This window comes from Cebus imitator, unplaced genomic scaffold, assembly GCF_001604975.1.
Source record: "Cebus imitator isolate Cc_AM_T3 unplaced genomic scaffold, Cebus_imitator-1.0 Scaffold137, whole genome shotgun sequence".
Taxonomy (NCBI): Eukaryota; Metazoa; Chordata; class Mammalia; order Primates; family Cebidae; genus Cebus; species Cebus imitator.
The window spans coordinates 4,995,435-5,012,443 of NW_016107452.1; positions in this window are offsets into that span (position 1 = coordinate 4,995,435).

The window sequence follows — 17,009 nt, forward strand, 5'->3', positions numbered from 1 at the left end:
ACATGTGGACCCAGCAGGTTACTTGGCCTGAATGAGAATGAAATAAAGGAAAGGGAACACTTGAAAGGGAAGACTTTGGAATTGGAGGTGTGGAGATTAGTTAGTAGTCCAAGTATTTGCCAATGAGGAGGCCCACATCACTAATAAATTGATTTGAAATTTTATTTTATATTATTTTTTATTTTAATAGTTTTTTGGGGAATAGGTGGTGTTTGTTTATATGGATAAGGTCTCCATATAAGTGGTGATTTTCTGAGATTTTGGTGCATCCCTTACCCAATGTATAATATTTTATTACTCATCCTCCTTCCACCTTTCCCCCTGCATCCCCAAAGTCAGGGGGAAAGGTGGGAGGAAGGTGAGGAATAAAATATTACACGTTGGGTAATGGGTATATTATTCTTATGCCTTTGTGTCCTCACAGCTTACCTCCCACTTATAAGTGAGAACGTACAATGTTAGGTTTTCCATTCCTGAGTTACTTCACTTAGAATAACGATCTCCAATTCCATCCAGGTTGCTGTGAATATCATCATTTTTTTTATAGATGAGTAGTATTTCGTTACACACACACACACACACACACACACACACACACACACACGTAAATACATTTTCTTTATCCACTCAATTGACAGGCATTTGAGTTGGTTCAATATTTTTGCAATTGCAAACTGTGCTGCTATAAGCATGGGTGTGCAGGTATCTTTTTCCTATAATGACTTCTTTGATTTGAAATTTTAAAGAACCCACTATGTGCTAGTTACAATTCTGGGAAGGTGGTGTGGGGGGTGGGTCATAACAATTAACTAGATACAGTCCTTACTCTCAGGGATTATAGCAGACGTAAGTAACATCACCTATACTGTCCGTAGAGTAACCACCAGCTGCATGTGGCTGTGAGGCACTTCCAGTGTGGTTGGTGCTGAACAAGATATGCTGTAAAGTCTAAAATTCAACGTGGATTTGGTTGACTTAGTACAAAAATAAAGAAGAATGTAAAATGCTCAATAACTTTTTGTATTGAAAATTCAACATAATGATAGTCACACCAATTATCATCACATGCTCATTGAAACGCCAGCATTTTGGATATATTGGGCTAAATGAAATATATTATCAAAATTAATTTCACTTTCCTTTTTAAATCTGTGGCTACTTGAAAATTTAAAATGACGTGTGTGGCTCACAGTATATTTCTAGTGAACAGTAATGTACTAGAACTTCTACAACGCAGTGTGGCAGTAAGCGCAGCAGTGAAAAGCCCACACTCTGAATCCAGACTGCCCCAGAGATAAGCTTTAAGTCTTGGTTGTTCCGCTTGCTGGCTGTGTGATCTCAGGCAAGTTACTCAATCCCTCTGTGCTTCATTGTTCTTATCTGAAGAATTGAGTAATAATACACCTGCCTTATCAAAAGAGCTGTTACAAATCTTAAATGAGTGCATGCATGTAAAATTGTTAGAACAGAGCCTGCCTTGTGTACATGGTAGTTATTATTAAGAATGCAATCAGTGCTAAGATGTGGCAAGCGGCAGGCCATCTTATCCAACCAGTGAGTCAGAGACGGCTTCCTGGAGGTGACGTATAGAGGGGCGCTTGAAGCAAGAACAGGTGCCAGCTGCACAAAGTCTACTAGGCAAGAGAAGAGGGAAGCGGAGGGGACAGCATTTTGTGGAAAGCCTCAGATACAAGCTTTGGTGTGTTGTAAGCCACAAATTGCTTGGTGGAACTTGGAATTTAAGGAGGTAAGTGTGAGCTTGGCAAAGGTCATACCATGAAAGGCTTGAAAGCCATGGTTAAGGAGTTAGGCTCAAGCCTGAGAGCTTTCAATATTGAATTTGTGGGAAGGAACAGAGTTTCATGGTACACCCAGGAAAAGGACAGGAAATTCCTGCTACTGAGATAATATTCAGCCAGCTATTGACATACAGTCATGAGTCCCTTAATGACAGGGATATGTTCTGAAAAATGCATCGTTAGGCTATTTTGTTGTGCACACATTGTAGAGTGCACTTACCCAAACCTTGGTGGAATAGCCAACTACATTCTTAGGCTGGATGGGATAGCCAATTGCTGCTAGGCTACAAACCTGTGCAGAATGTTGCTACACTGAATACTATGGGCAACTGTAATCCATTGGTCAGTATTTGTGCATCTAAACATAGAAAAGGTAATGTGTTACAACTTTACAACAGCTATGACATCATTAGGCAGTAGGAATTTTTCAGATCCATTGTGATCTTATGGGACCACTGTCATATATGTGGTTCGTTATTCACCAAAAACATTATCATGTACATGACTGTATCTCTATCCCTATCTATCTCTTTCTAGCTCTATCTGTGTCTCTGTTTTTATCGCTATCTCCATCCCTATCTCTATTTTTATCTCTCACCAACTTTTCAGGCTTTCCCTTATTATAGGATTCTGCCTCTCAACCTTGAAACATGCTCAGGTCTCCCACTCTAAAAGAAACTTCCTTTGAGGCCATTCCCTCCACCAGCCTAGAAAGAGCAGTGTTCAATTCAGCTTAATAAATGTTCACTGAGAATCTACTATGTGCCAGGAACTAGGCTCTACATGAATGATAAAACAATGAATAAGAATGACTAGGTCTCTGACCTTTTTGAGTCTACAGGCTAGAGGGGAATAATCAATAAAACAGTAAACAAATACACTAACAAGTACATACCATTTCCAATAATTGCTGGCAAAGAAATAAACCAGAAAACATGAGAAAGAATCAAAGAAGACTTGCTTGTGTAGAGCAGTGTGTTGGGTACCTATGACCTTCACAATGCTGTGTGACAAGCCATTCCAAAATTTAATAGCTTCAAAAACAACCATTTATTCTCACATATCTGCAAATCTGTTGTTGAGGATGTGTTCAGCCTGGCAGTTCTGGTTTAAGCTGTGGGTTGGGCTCATTCGGTTTGGGGTGGCTTCACTCACCTATGATTCCTTCTGGGGAGTAGGCTGAAGGTGTAGTGGCTACCCAGCAGAAGCTCTTCTCGTGGGAAGAGCATAAGTACAAAAGGAAAGTGAAAACACATGATGCCTCCTAAGACGTAAAGTTAGAACCTGCACACTGTCCCTTCCACCTAGATTCCATTAGCCAAAGCATGTCACATGGCCAATCCCCAACCCAAAGACAGGAAAGTAAGCTCCACCCATAGCAAGGATGTGGAGGTAGGGAGGGGGTAAGGAACCGAGGCCCAAAATTTAACCTACCATGAATGGTTATGGAGGACCTCTTTGAGGAAGTAACATTTAGGCTGAGAACAAATGTTGATAAGAAATCAGATGTAACCATTTCTAATAAAGATTTTTAAAATTAAGTAATATTGGCTGGACGTGGTAGCTTACACCTATAATCTCAGCACTTTGGGAGGCTGAGGCAGGCAGACCATGAGGTCAGGAGTTCGAGACCAGCCTGGCCAACATGGTGAAACCCTGTCTCTACTAAAAATACAAAAATTATCTGGGCATGGTGACAAACACCTGTAATTCCAGCTACTCCAGAGGCTGAGGCAGGAGAATCACTTGAACCCAGGAGGCAGAGGTTGCAGTGAGCCAAGGTCATGCCACTGCACTCTAGCCTGAGCAACAGAGCAAGATTCCATCTCAAAAAAATTAAGTCATATTTTAGATATAATACACACACACATGCACGCATTTTAAGCATTATCGCTAAATGAGTTTTGAGAAATGCTTATACCTGCCTGGCCTACATAAGTGAGAGTAGGGGTCAAGGTTCACTGTTTTTTAAGATAAGGGTACTCAGTTTTTCCTACACCATTTGTTAAAAAGACTTACCCACCAAATTGCTGTGATACCTTTTTAAAAAAATTACTGACCATATAGATGTGGTTGTATATCTGGACTCTTATATTCCATTCATCTATTTGTCTATTCTATGCCATGCTATGTGCTTTTGTTTATTTATTTTTTCCTCTTTTTCTTTTATTGGATGAATTAAGTTTTCTTTGACCTTCTACTTTTAACTTAACCATAATCTATTTCAATTCCTTTAGTGGTCACTCAAAATTTTAACATGTACATTTAATGTTATATTTTTAAAAATTATATCTATATAAACTTGCATTTTAGGTCTCCCTTTAAATAAAATGAGGACCTTAGCACAATTTAACCCCTTAAAATGCTCCCCTCTTGTCTTCTGTGTTTTTTTTTTCTGGTATTATTTTTAAAACCAAATAATTATAGTGTTTATAATCAATGCATATTTAGATTTTCCAAATAATGACACAATTTACAATCGATATACATTTAGATTCTCCAACCAATTTTTGCTGATTTCTGTTCTCAGTAATGCTTCTTGCATGACACAACTCTCTTTATTTTCCTACACCCACTCTTTAATACTTCTTACTGAAGCAGTCTGTGAAGAGTCACAGGTCTTGGTCTCTGCGTTTGTGAAAACAACTTTCAACCCAAAATTCTGTACCCAAATGAACTATCATCAAGGGTGATTCCATTTCAAAACATGGGTTCAAGGTCCAGCTCCTAAAGGATTTACTTGTCTAGATACTCACATGGGCCACAAGATTTTTATTTCTGCTTACTCCTATGGCTGAAATCCTCCATGGCCACTTGTCTGTTGCTTTCAGATTTGGCTATACATTTTTAAACTTGAGACGTATTCTGCACTTTTTTAGATCTCCATTGTGAGCAGGTATTTTTAGAATTAGAAACAACACTAACCAGGCAGAGGATACAATAAGTACATAATGCTATCAAAGGTTTAGAGAGAAGGCCATGTGATTGTGATTGTAGCATAGTGAGGAAGAGGGAGAGCTTGTAGATGGGGAGACAGGCCAGGATCACACAGGGTCAGGATGAGGAGTTTGGAGTTTCTTCTCAGTGTAATGGAAACCCATAGAAATATTTTAAGCAGAGAAATGGCATGATTAATTTCCAGATTTATAAAGCACAGTAATTTGGCATTTACTGCTTGCTTTCTCATTCTCTTTAATTATCCAGCTTCTGAGAATCTGTAATTTTACTTTCATATACATATGTCTGTTTCCACAGCCTCTAAGCATTTACATTTCAAGAGTGCTTTCCACAATATAAATAAGTTTCCACTATTAGTCTTCAGACAGTAAGAAATAAAGTCAAAGCACTGGCTTCACCCTGGGTTATAAATTGCATGACTCATAGGAAACAAAAATGTAATTTGCATTTGATTCGGCCAAGTTTTTGTTAAATTAAAATATATCAAGTAATTATTCAAGAAATGCACTACAAGAACAAAAAGAGAGATGGAGCAGAGATACTTAGATTAAAAGAGAATTAAAAGAAATATCAACCAGTCACAATGCAGAGACCTTATTTGCATCATGATTTTTAAAAAACTGTAAAGAAATAACTTTTCTTTCTTTAATATTTATTTCTTTATTAGATAAATAAGTTAGATAATTAAAAAGTTTCATGCTTATTGGATATTTTTTAATAAGAAATTGTTAATTACTGTAGATGTGATAATAATACTGTGATGATTATTTAAGAGCCCTTCTCTTTTAAACATGTGTAGTGAAATAGTTTCAGATAAAACCATATGACATCTGGGATTTTATTTAAAACAATGTGGAGTGGGATATGTGGGTGGAGGTAGAAATATAACAAGATGATGATGAGTAGATAATTTTTGAAGCCTAGAAGATGGATATATGGAAATTTATGACAGTAGTAGTTTTTCTACTATTTTACAGGTTTAAAATTTTCAATGATATATATTTTTAAATATTAAAAGCAATTTAAAGCATTCAGTAAGAAAATACTAATTTAATTAATCTGAACTTACAGATAAAAATGTCTGTAATATTTCCCCTTTCTAATGATTCTCTTCTTGATTTCATGTATTAATCATCCATCCCCAACTATCCATCCATTTATTCCATCCATCTGCCCGTGCTTTTACCTGTCTATTGATCTGTCTGTCTGTCTATCCATTCTTACATTACCAACAACAATTATTCAAATGTCTGGTTCAGAGTTGCTGTCTTGATTTGAGTTTTCCCAGAAGCAGACCCTGAGATGAGGATTTAAGTGTCACCAGTTTATATGGAGGTGTAGGAAAAATTTGGAAAGGAGTAAGGAGGATAGAAAGCAGTCTTCTGAGCTGCCTTATCAAGCAGGTCAGCACTGAGGGCAACTACAGTTTAATCGCTAGGAAAATCGTATGAAATGGTGTTAAACACACATCTCAGAATTGCTCCACCTGATGGGATGTTTTGATATCAGTTGGGTTGGTAATTGGTTGAGGGCTATTCCCAGAAAAGCTTAAGTCTCTAGCCATCTACGAGTCTGGATCAGATATTTAGAGAGGGCACATTAGGGATGAGAACCTCTTTGTTCCTTCTGATGGCTCCTTCCTCCTTTCTTTCTTTTGGTTTATTTGTATTATTCCCTCCTTCCCCTCTCTTTCTTCTTTTCTTTCCTTCTATCTTCCTCCCTTTTCCATTCATTTCTTTATTTTTCTGTTTACTTTTCAGCAAGAAAATAAAGAATAAACTGGGCAACATTAGATTCTTTAAACTAAGAGTAATTGAAGACAGATAAATTAGAATTTTACAATAAAGATAGTACTGTTAAAGTTGTCAGTATAAAAATAAAGCTGGCCAAGTGCAGTGGCTCACACCTGTAATCCCAGCACTTTGGGAGGCTGAGGCAGGTGGATCACAAGGTCAAGAGATCCAGACTATCGGGGCCAACATTGTGAAATCTCGTCTCTACTAAAAATACAAAAATTAGATGGGCATAGTGGCATGCACCTGTAGTCCCAGCTATTCTGGAGGCTAAGGCAGGAAAACTGCTTAAACCAGGGAGGCAGAGGTTGCCGTGAGTCCAGATTGAGCCACTGCACTCCAGCCTGGTGACAGAGTGAGACTTCATCTTGGAATAAATAAATAAATAAATAAATATTCACTTGACCAGACCTGGGGGCTCATGCCTGTAATCCTAGCACTTTGGGAGGTTGAGGCAGGAGGATTGCTTGGGCTCAGGAGTTCTAGACAAGCCTGGTCAATATGGCAAAACCCTATCTCTACTAAAACTATAAAACTTATCTGGGCATGGTGGTGTGCGCCTGTAGTCCCAGCGACTCAGGAGGCTGCAGGAGAATTGCTTGAACCTGAGGAGGTTGCAGTGAGCTGAGATCACAGCACTGCACTCTGGCCTGGGTGACAGAGCGAGACCTTGTCTCAAAAAATAAAACAGAATAAAATAAAATAAAATAGTAAATAAATATAAAGTCACTTGTGTTAAAAAACAAAAAATCTGACAAGAGGAGCCTTAAAAGGCCATGAAGGGAGGTTCTCATGCATAAACAATCACAAAACGCTTGGTAAAAAAGCCACAATCTTGCACAAGGTTTTGCAACCTTGCAAAAACCTTACCAAAAAAAAAAAANAAAAAAAAAAAAAAAAAAGCCTTTTGTGAGGATATGAGGACATCTGCACAAGCCTGTCCAGTCCTGAACTGGCACCACCCTCGTTATTAATCCTTTTAGCCAAGAGTAATTATCTCAAAAGAATTATGTAATCCTCTTGATTTTTCCTTTAAAAACATCTGTCTTCCTTTTCCTCCCCGAATATACACATTATTAGGCTGATGCAAAAGTAATCGTGGTTTTTGCCGTTACTTTGAGTTAGTTTTGCACATCAACTTCATAGTTTACTATGACATACCTATTTCCATTGCAATACCCTATTTCCAAATAAATATAATTTTATTGTAGGGAGGCTAATCATCTGTTAGTGATGTAGGTTGACATACGTGGTGTTGGAATTGGGATCTGAAGAAATGTCACTATCAGGAGGAACTGGCAATTCGTGGAGTCAGTGCTCAGCAGTCGCTTGAGCCCTTTGAGTTCCACTTCCATGGTTTGCCTTTCATGGCTGGCCTCTTCTGCCCTGGTGAGTCTTCTTTCATGCCAAGCCTCCCTCTTTTTGGTAGAGATTGTTTGGCTTCATTTTGGATTTGCTTTGGTTACAAGGCCACATTAATAAAGGACCTTACAACACTCCTGGGATTATAAAAGACGTTTTGTCTTTTCTGGCATGTCCCTTCTTGCATAAAGATAAGTGTTCTTCTGGTTTGAGTATTCTGGTTTCTATAGAATTTACATCTGACTGCGAGGCATGTCCTCTCTGGCAAATTTACTTTTGGTTCTTTTTATGTTCCTATTTAACATTTTGTTTGAACTGTATGCCTGGGTTAAAATTTTTTTTGAGCACTCTGGTTTTGTTTTCATTTTGGTTTGGTTATGTATGTCTATAAATGATTTGGCTCTTTTCCTTTGCTTGCTTCTACAAATCTTCCAAAGGCAATAACAAGCATTCTAAATGGTGGGTGCAGGATGGCTAGTGAAAAGCTGGTGGGATGGTTGTCACCATTTAAAACACTGGGCCAAGGCCGGGCACGGTGGCTTAAGCCTGTAATCCCAGCACTTTGGGAGGCCGAGGCGGGTGGATCACGAGGTCAAGAGATCGAGACCATCCTGGTCAACATGGTGAAACCCCGTCTCTACTAGAACTACAAAAAATTAGCTGGGCATGGTGGCGTGTGCCTGTAATCCCAGCTACTCAGGAGGCTGAGGCAGGAGAATTGCCTGAACCCAGGAGGCGGAGGTTGCAGTGAGCCGAGATCACGCCATTGCACTCCAGCCTGGGTAACAAGAGCGAAACTCCGTCTCAAAAAAAAAAATAAAATAAATAAAATAAAATAAATAAAATAAAACACTGGGCCAAACTCCCGACATTCTCTGGCAGGATTCATAGGATTTTCTTTGCTCTTGGGGGATTAATTAGAAATGGAATGGAATCCCCAAAATTAAAGCATGCTAGGTTTTATGGTACTCCAGTTGGCTGTATTATGGCCTATTCTGTTATTCTCATGCCCGTTTAAAAACTGACAGACTACATAAAGAAAAGCTTGAAGCGTAAATGGTAATAATTTGAACTCTCTAAAAAACACTTACCATAGAAGATGGCCAGTAGACACCTCCAGTGATCATTCCCCTTCCCTGACAGAAACATCAAATTGAACAACTATCCATACAAAAAGCACTTTCCTAAGAACCAAAAATCAGGTTATCACAGTATCTGGTTTATTAAGGAAAGAGACACCGAAGAGGGGAGAAAAGATAGTCTAGAATTGCCTACACCACCCTTCCCTTAACCCCAGGAGTGACTGTGTGGCACAGAGAGAATCTGTGCACTTGAAGGAGGGAGAGTGTGGTGATTATGGGATGCTGCACTGGAACTCAGGACTGCCCTGTCACAACGGAAAGCAATGCAGGACAGAAGTCAGCTGGCACCCACGGAGGGAGCATTTAGATCAGTCCTAGGCAGAAGCAAATTGCCCATCCTGGTAATGGGAACCTGACTTCTGGTAACCACCACACTACTGACTTAAGTGCTCTTGGGTTCTAAATAAGCTTTAAAGGCAGCCTAGGCCACAAAAACTGCCATTCCTGGGAAAGTCCTGGTGCTGTGCTAGACTCAGAGCCAGTGGGTTTGTGGGCACTTTACCTAGTGAGACACCAGCCATAGTGGCCAAGTGAGTGCTTGAACCACTCGTCCCCCAACCCTAGGAAGTGTAACTCACAGCTTTAGGAAAGACTCCTTCCTTCTGCTTGAGGACAGGGGAGAGAAGAGTAAAGATGACTTTGTCTTGCAACTTGAATAGCAGCTCAACTACAGTAGAGTAGGGCATCAGGTAGAGTTCTAAGGTCCAGCCAGGCCCTAACTCCTGGAAGACATTTCTAAACACATCCTCGGGCAGAAGAGAACCTGTTGCCTCAAATGGAAGGATCCAGTCCTGGAAGAATTTACTACCTGCTGTTTAAAGAGCGCTTGGGCTCTGAATAATCAGCAATGGTAGCCAGGCATTATTTGCCACAGGTCTTGGGTGATACTCAGAGCTGTGCTGGCTTCACATGTGATCCTGCAAATTCCCAGCTGTGGTGGGTATGGCGGGAGATCACTCCTACTTAAGGAAGGGAAAAAGAATAGTAAAGGTGACTTTGTCTTGCAGTATGGGTACCAGCTCGGCTAGCTGGGTAGAGCACAAAGTAGGCTTCTGGGGTCCCTGATTGCAGGCCTTGGTGCCTGGATGGCATTTTGGACTTGCTGTGGGCCAAAGAGGAGGTAAATACCCTGAAAAGAGAGACTCAGGACTGGAGGCATTCACCGCAACCTGACTGAAGAGTGGTTGGGCTTTGAGCGAACATCAGCCTAGCCAGGAAGTACCTGCTGCAGGCCTAGGGTAGTGCTGGAAATGGAGGGAGACTCCCTCTGCTTAGGGAGAGGGGAGGGAGGAGTGGGAAGGGCTTTGTCTTGAGGCTTGGGTGACAGTTCAGCTATACTAGAATAAAGCACCAGGTAGATTCTTAAGGTTCTCAACTCCGGGACCTGGTTCTTGTATAGAATCTCTGAACCTACCCAGGACTAGGGAAACTTGTCATCATGAAGACGACATAAGCCTGGCTGGATTTGCCACTTGCTGATAATAGAGTCCTTGGGCTTTGAGTAAACTTAGGCAGAAGCTAGGCAATGGTCACTGTGGGCGTTGGATGAGACCAAGTGCTGTGCTGGCTTTGGGTCTGACCCAGGGCAGTTCAAATGGTAGTAGCCACAGGGGTACTTATGTCACTCCTCTCCCAGTTCCAAGCATCTCAGCATGCAGAGAGAGAGAAAGAAAGGGGGGCGGGTAGGCTGTGTTTAGGGGAAAGCAAGGGAAGAGAACAAGAGTCTCTGCCGGGTAATCTAGGAAATTCTCCCAGATCTTACCTAAGGCCTCTATGAGTCTGCAGGAGACACAGTGTTACTGGGCTTGGGCTGTCCACTAAAGCAAATATGGCTGCAGTGACCAAAGACTTAGATCACAAAACCCAAGTCCCTTCAACAGGAAAGCTCTCTCAAGTTGAATAGGTACAAACAAGCCTAGACTGCAAAGACTACAATAACTACCCAACTTTTCAATGCCCAGACACAAACAGACATCCGCAAGCATCAAGACCATTCAGGAAAACATGAGCTCACCAAAGGAACTAAATAAGACACCAGTGACTAATCCCAGAGAGACAGAGATATGCGACCTTTCAGACGGAGAATTCAAAAAGTTGTTTTGACGAAGCTCAGTGAAATTCAAGATATACAGTGAAGGAATTCTGAATCCTATATGATAAATTAAATGAAGGGATTAAAATAATTAAAGAGGATCAAGCAGAAATCCCAGAGCTGACAATGAAGAAATAAAAATAAACCAACAAACAAAAATAAAAATAAAAAAAATTTAAAAAAAGAATAAAAGAAATCCCAGAGCTGAAAAAACCAACTGACAAGCTGAAGAATGCTTCAGACTCTCTGAATATCAGAATTAATCAAGCAAAAGAAAGAATTAGCAATCCCATTATTGGGCATATACTTAAAGGATTGTAAATCATTCTACTATAAAGACACATGCATACGTGTGTTTATTGCAGCACTGTTCACTATAGCAAAGACTTGAGACCAACCCAAATGCCCATCAATGACAGACTGAATAAAGAAAATGTGGCACATATACATGATGGAATACTATGCAGCCATATAAAAGGATGAGTTCATTTCCTTTGCACGGACATGGATAAAGCTGGAAACTACCATTTTCAGCAAACTAAAACAAGAACAGAAAACCAAACACCACATGTTCTCACTTATAAGTGGGAGGTGAACAATGAACACACATGGAAACAGGGAGTGGAACATCACACATTGGGGCCAGTTAGGAGGTGGGGAGCTGGGAGGGGATAGCATTAGGACACATACCTAATGTAGATGATGGGTTGATGGGTGCAGTAACCACCATGGCATGTGTATACCTATGTAACAAACCTTCATGTTCTGCACATTTATCCCAGAACTTAAAGTATAAAATAATAATAATAATAATGAAAGAATTAGTGAGCTTTAAGACAGACTATTTGAAAATACGCAGTAAGAAGATTTCAGTATAAAAAAGAAAGAAGCATGTCTATATGATCTAGAAAACAGATTTAAACAGCAAATAGCAGAGTTATTTGCCTTAAAGAGAAGGTAGAGATAGAGATTGGGGTAGGAAGTCTATTCAAAAGAATAATATCAGAGAACTTTCCAAATCTAGAGAAAGATATCAGTATTCTAGTATAAGAAAGTTATAGAACACCAAGCAGATTTGATTTAACCAGAAGAAGACTATCTTATAGCATTTAATAACCAATCATAGGCGGGTGTTGAACGATGAGAGCACATGGACACAGGGAGGGGAGCACTACACACTGGGGTCAGTTGGGGGGGAATAGGGGAGGGACGGTGGGGGGGGGGAGCTGGGGGGGGATAGCAGGGGGAGAAATGCCAGATGTAGGTGATGGGGAGGAAGGCAGCAAATCACACTGCCACGTGTGTTCCTATGCAACAATTTTGCATGTTCTTCACATGTACCCCAAAACCTAAAATGCAATAAAATAAATAAATGGGAAAAAAAATAACCAAAACCCCCAAGGTGAAACATAAAGGAAGGGTCCTAAAATCAGCAAGAGAAAAGAAACATACAAAGGAGCTCCAAAATATTTTGGCAGCAGCCTTCTCAGTAGAAACCTGACAGTCCAGGAGAGAGTGGCATGACATGTTTAACGTGCTGAAGGAAAAAAACCTTTTATCCTAGAATAGTATATCCAATAGAGCTATCCTTCAAATATGAAAAAGAAGGGCCGGGAGTGTTTGCTCATGCCTGTAATCCCAGCACATTGGGAGGCCTATGTGGGCAGATCATATGAGGTCAGGGGTTTGAGATCAGTCTGGCCAACATGGCAAAACCCCATCTCTACTAAAAATACAATAATTAGCTGGGTGTGGTGGTGGGCACCTGTAATCCCAGCTACTTGGGAGGCTGAGGCAGGAAAATTGCTTGAACCCAGGAGGCGGAGGTTGCAGTGAGCTGAGGTTGCACCATTGCACTCCACCTTGGGCAACAGAGCAAGATCTCATCTCAATAATACATATAAAACAAACAAACAAAAAAAAAAAAAAGAAAAGAAAAAAGAAAAGAAATAAAGACTCCCCCAGAAACTAAAAGCTAAGACATTTCATCAACACCTGATCTGTCTTAAAAGAAATGCTAAAGAGAGTTCTTCAGTCCGAAAGAAAAGGATGTTTAAGAGCAATAAAAAGCCATGTGAAGGTACAAAACCCACTGTTAAATAGTACTTACAGAGAAACATAATATTATAACACTGTAATTGTGGTGTATAAACTAATATATTTTTGATAGGACAACCTATAAAAAATAATAATCATAATAACTTTTTAAGACATAGACAGTAAAATAAGACATAAATAGAAACAATAAAAAGTTAAAGCCTGGGCGCAGTGGCTCATGCCTGTAATTCCAGCACTTTGGGCGGCTAAGGAGGGTGGATGACCTGAGGTCAGGAGTTTGAGACCAACCTGGCCAACATGGTGAAACCTCATCTCTACTAAAAATACAAAAAATAGCTGGGCATTAGTGGCAGGTGCCTGCAATCCCAGCTACTGGGGATGCTGAGGCAGGACAATCACTTGAACTCGGGAGGTGGTGGTTGTGGTGAGCCAAGATTGTGCCACTGCACTCCAGCCTGGGTGACAGAGTGAGACTCCATCTCAAGAGAAAAAAAAGTTAAAAAGAAAGGGATGAAATTAAAGTGTAAGAGTTTTTATTAGACTTCTCTTTGCTTGTTAGTTTATGCAATCAGTATTAAATTATCTTCAGTCCAAAATAACAGGTTAAAAGATATTATTTGAAAGTCGTATGGTAACCTCAAATTTAAAAACATAAAACAGATACATAAAAAATAAAAAGTAAGAAATTAAGACATATCACCAGAAAAAGTCATCTTCACTAAAGAAAGACAGGAAGGAAAAAAGAAGGAAGAGAAGACCACAAAACAAACAGAAAGCAAATAGCAAAATAGAAGGGGCTAAGTCCTTACTTAACAATAATGAGATTGAATGCAAATAGACTAAATGATCCAATTGAAATACACAGAGTGGCTGAATCCTTAAAAAAGCAAGTTCCAATAACCTGTTGCCTACAAGAAACAAACTTCACCTATAGACTCACATAGACTGAAAATGAACGGATAGAACAAAATATTCCATGCAAAAGGAAACCAAAAAATCAGAGGCAGACTAGCTATACTATGTCAGACAAAATAAATTTTAAGACCAAAACTGTAAGAAGAAACAAAGAAAGCCATTATATGATGAGGAATGGGTCAATTCAGCAAGAGGAAATAACAATTGCAAATATATATGTACCCAACACTGGAGCATCCAGATATATAAAACAAATATTATTAGAGCTAAAGAGAGAGATATACCCCCCCAATACAATAATAGTTGGAGACTTCAACATCCTATTTTCAACATTGGATAAATCATCCAGGCAGAAAATCATCAAAGAAATATCAGGCTAAATCAGCATTATATACCAAATGGACCTGATAAATATTCATAGAACATGTTATCCAACAGCTACAGAAAATTCATTCTTCTTCTCAGCACACGGATTATTCTAAAGGATAGAATTATATGTTAGGCCAAAATAAAGTCTTAAAATATTCAAAAAATTGAAATAATATTAAGTATATTCTCTGACCACAATGGAATGAAACTAGAAATCAACAAGAGGAATTTCGGAAACTATACAAACATACGGAAATTAAACAATATGCTCCTGAATGACCAACGGGCCAATTAAAAAATTAAGAAGACAATTGAAACATTTCTTGAAACGAATTAAAATGGAATCACAACATGCCAAAACCTACTGGATATAGTAAAAGCCGTACTAAGTGGGAAGGTGATAGCTTCTTTTGATAAGTGCCTACATCAAAAAAGTAGAAAAACTTCAAATAAACAACCAATTAAACCCAAACTTCGTAGAAGAAAAGAAATAATAAAGATCAGAGTATAAGTTAAAAATATTGAAACAGGAAAAACTACAAAAGATCAATGAAACAAAAAGTTGGTTTTGGGAAAATATAAACAAAATTGACAAAGCTTTATCTTGATTATCTAAGGAAAAAGACAGAAGACCCAAATAAATAAAATCAGAGATGTAAATGGAGATGTTACAACTGACACCACATAAATTCAAAGCATCTTTAAAGGCTACTATGAAAACCTAGAGGAGATGGATAAATTCCTAGACACATACAACCTACCAAGATTGAACCATGAAGAAATCCTTAATCTGAAAAAAACAATAACAAATGATGAGATTGAAGATGTAATAAAAATTCTCCCAGCAAAAAAAAGCCCAGAAACTGATGGCTTCACTGATGAATTTTACAAAATATTTAAAGAAGAATTATCGCCAATCCTACTCAAATTATTGTGAAAAATAGATGAGCAGGGTTTGCTTCCAAACTCCTTCTGTGAGGCCAGTATTATCATAATGCCAAAACCAGTCAAAGACACATTAAAAAAAAAAAAAAAAAAGCTACAGGCCAATATATCCTTGATGAACTTTGATGCAAAAATTCTACACTAACTAATAGCAAACCAAATTTGACAATACATTAAAAGGATCATTCATCATGACCAGGTAGGATTTATTACAGGGATGCAAGGATTGTTCAACATATGCAAATCAATCAATGTAATAAATTATATCAATAGAATGAAGAACAAAAACCATGCGACCTTTACAATTGGTGCTGAAAAAGTACTTGATAAAATTCAACATCCTTTGTGAAAAAAAACTCTGAAAATCATGGGTACAGAAGAAACATCTCAACTCAAAAAACATATACCACAGACCTACAGCTAGTATCATACTGAATGTGGAAAACCTGAAAACCTTTCTCTAAGATCTGGATCAAAGCAAAGATGCCCATTTTAATCACTGTTGTTGAATGTAATACTGGAAGTCTCAGCTGGAGCAACCACACAAGAGAAAGAAATAAAAGATATCCAAACTGGGGGAAAACAAAGTATTCTTGTCTGCAGATGATGTAATCTTATATTGGAAAAACCTAATGACTCCCTTAAAAAAGTATTGGAAGTGATAAATGCAGTAAAGGTACAGGATACAAAATTCACATTAAAAATAGTATTTCTATATGCTACGAGTGAATTATCTGAAAAGGAAATCAAGAGTGTAATCTCATGAGCTAAAAATAAAATTAAATACCTAGGAATACACTTAAAGAAATGAAACATCTCTACAATTAAAATTATGAAACATCAACGAAAGAAATTGAAGAGGATAAAAAAGAAAGTTATTCCATGTTCATGGATTGCAAGAATAAACATTGTTATGAAGTCCATACTCCTCAGATTCAATGCCATCTTTAACAAAACACCAATGACATGCTTCACCAAAATAGAAAGAAACCCTAAAGTGTGTACGAAACCACAAAAGACTCAGAATAGCCAAAGCTACCCTGAACATATATATATTATGTGTGTGTGTGTGTGTATGTGTGTGTGTGTGTGTGTGTGTGTGTGTGTATTCAGGCTATTTCGAGACCAGCCTGACCAACATGGTGAATCCCTGTCCCTACTAAAAATACAAAAATTAGCCAGGCGTGGTGGTGCCTGTCTGTAATCCCAGCTACTTGGGAGGCTGAGGCAGGAGAATCGCTTGAAACTGGGAGGTGGAGGTTGCATATATAAATATAAATATAAATATAAATATAAATATATATAAATAAAATCTAGACATTAATCAAAAATACATAAAAACATATTTTTATAAGCACTTATATACAAATGTCTATAAATATAAATATATATGTATAGAGCATGTATAACTATATATATAGCATATATAAATATATGGCATATATCTATATATCTATATATGTGTAAAAATACACACACATATATGAAATTGTAAAGTACCCAGAGTGCTCAAAACAATTTTGAAAAGAGAGGACAAAGTTGGATAAATACACTACTGCCATTCAAGTCTTAATAT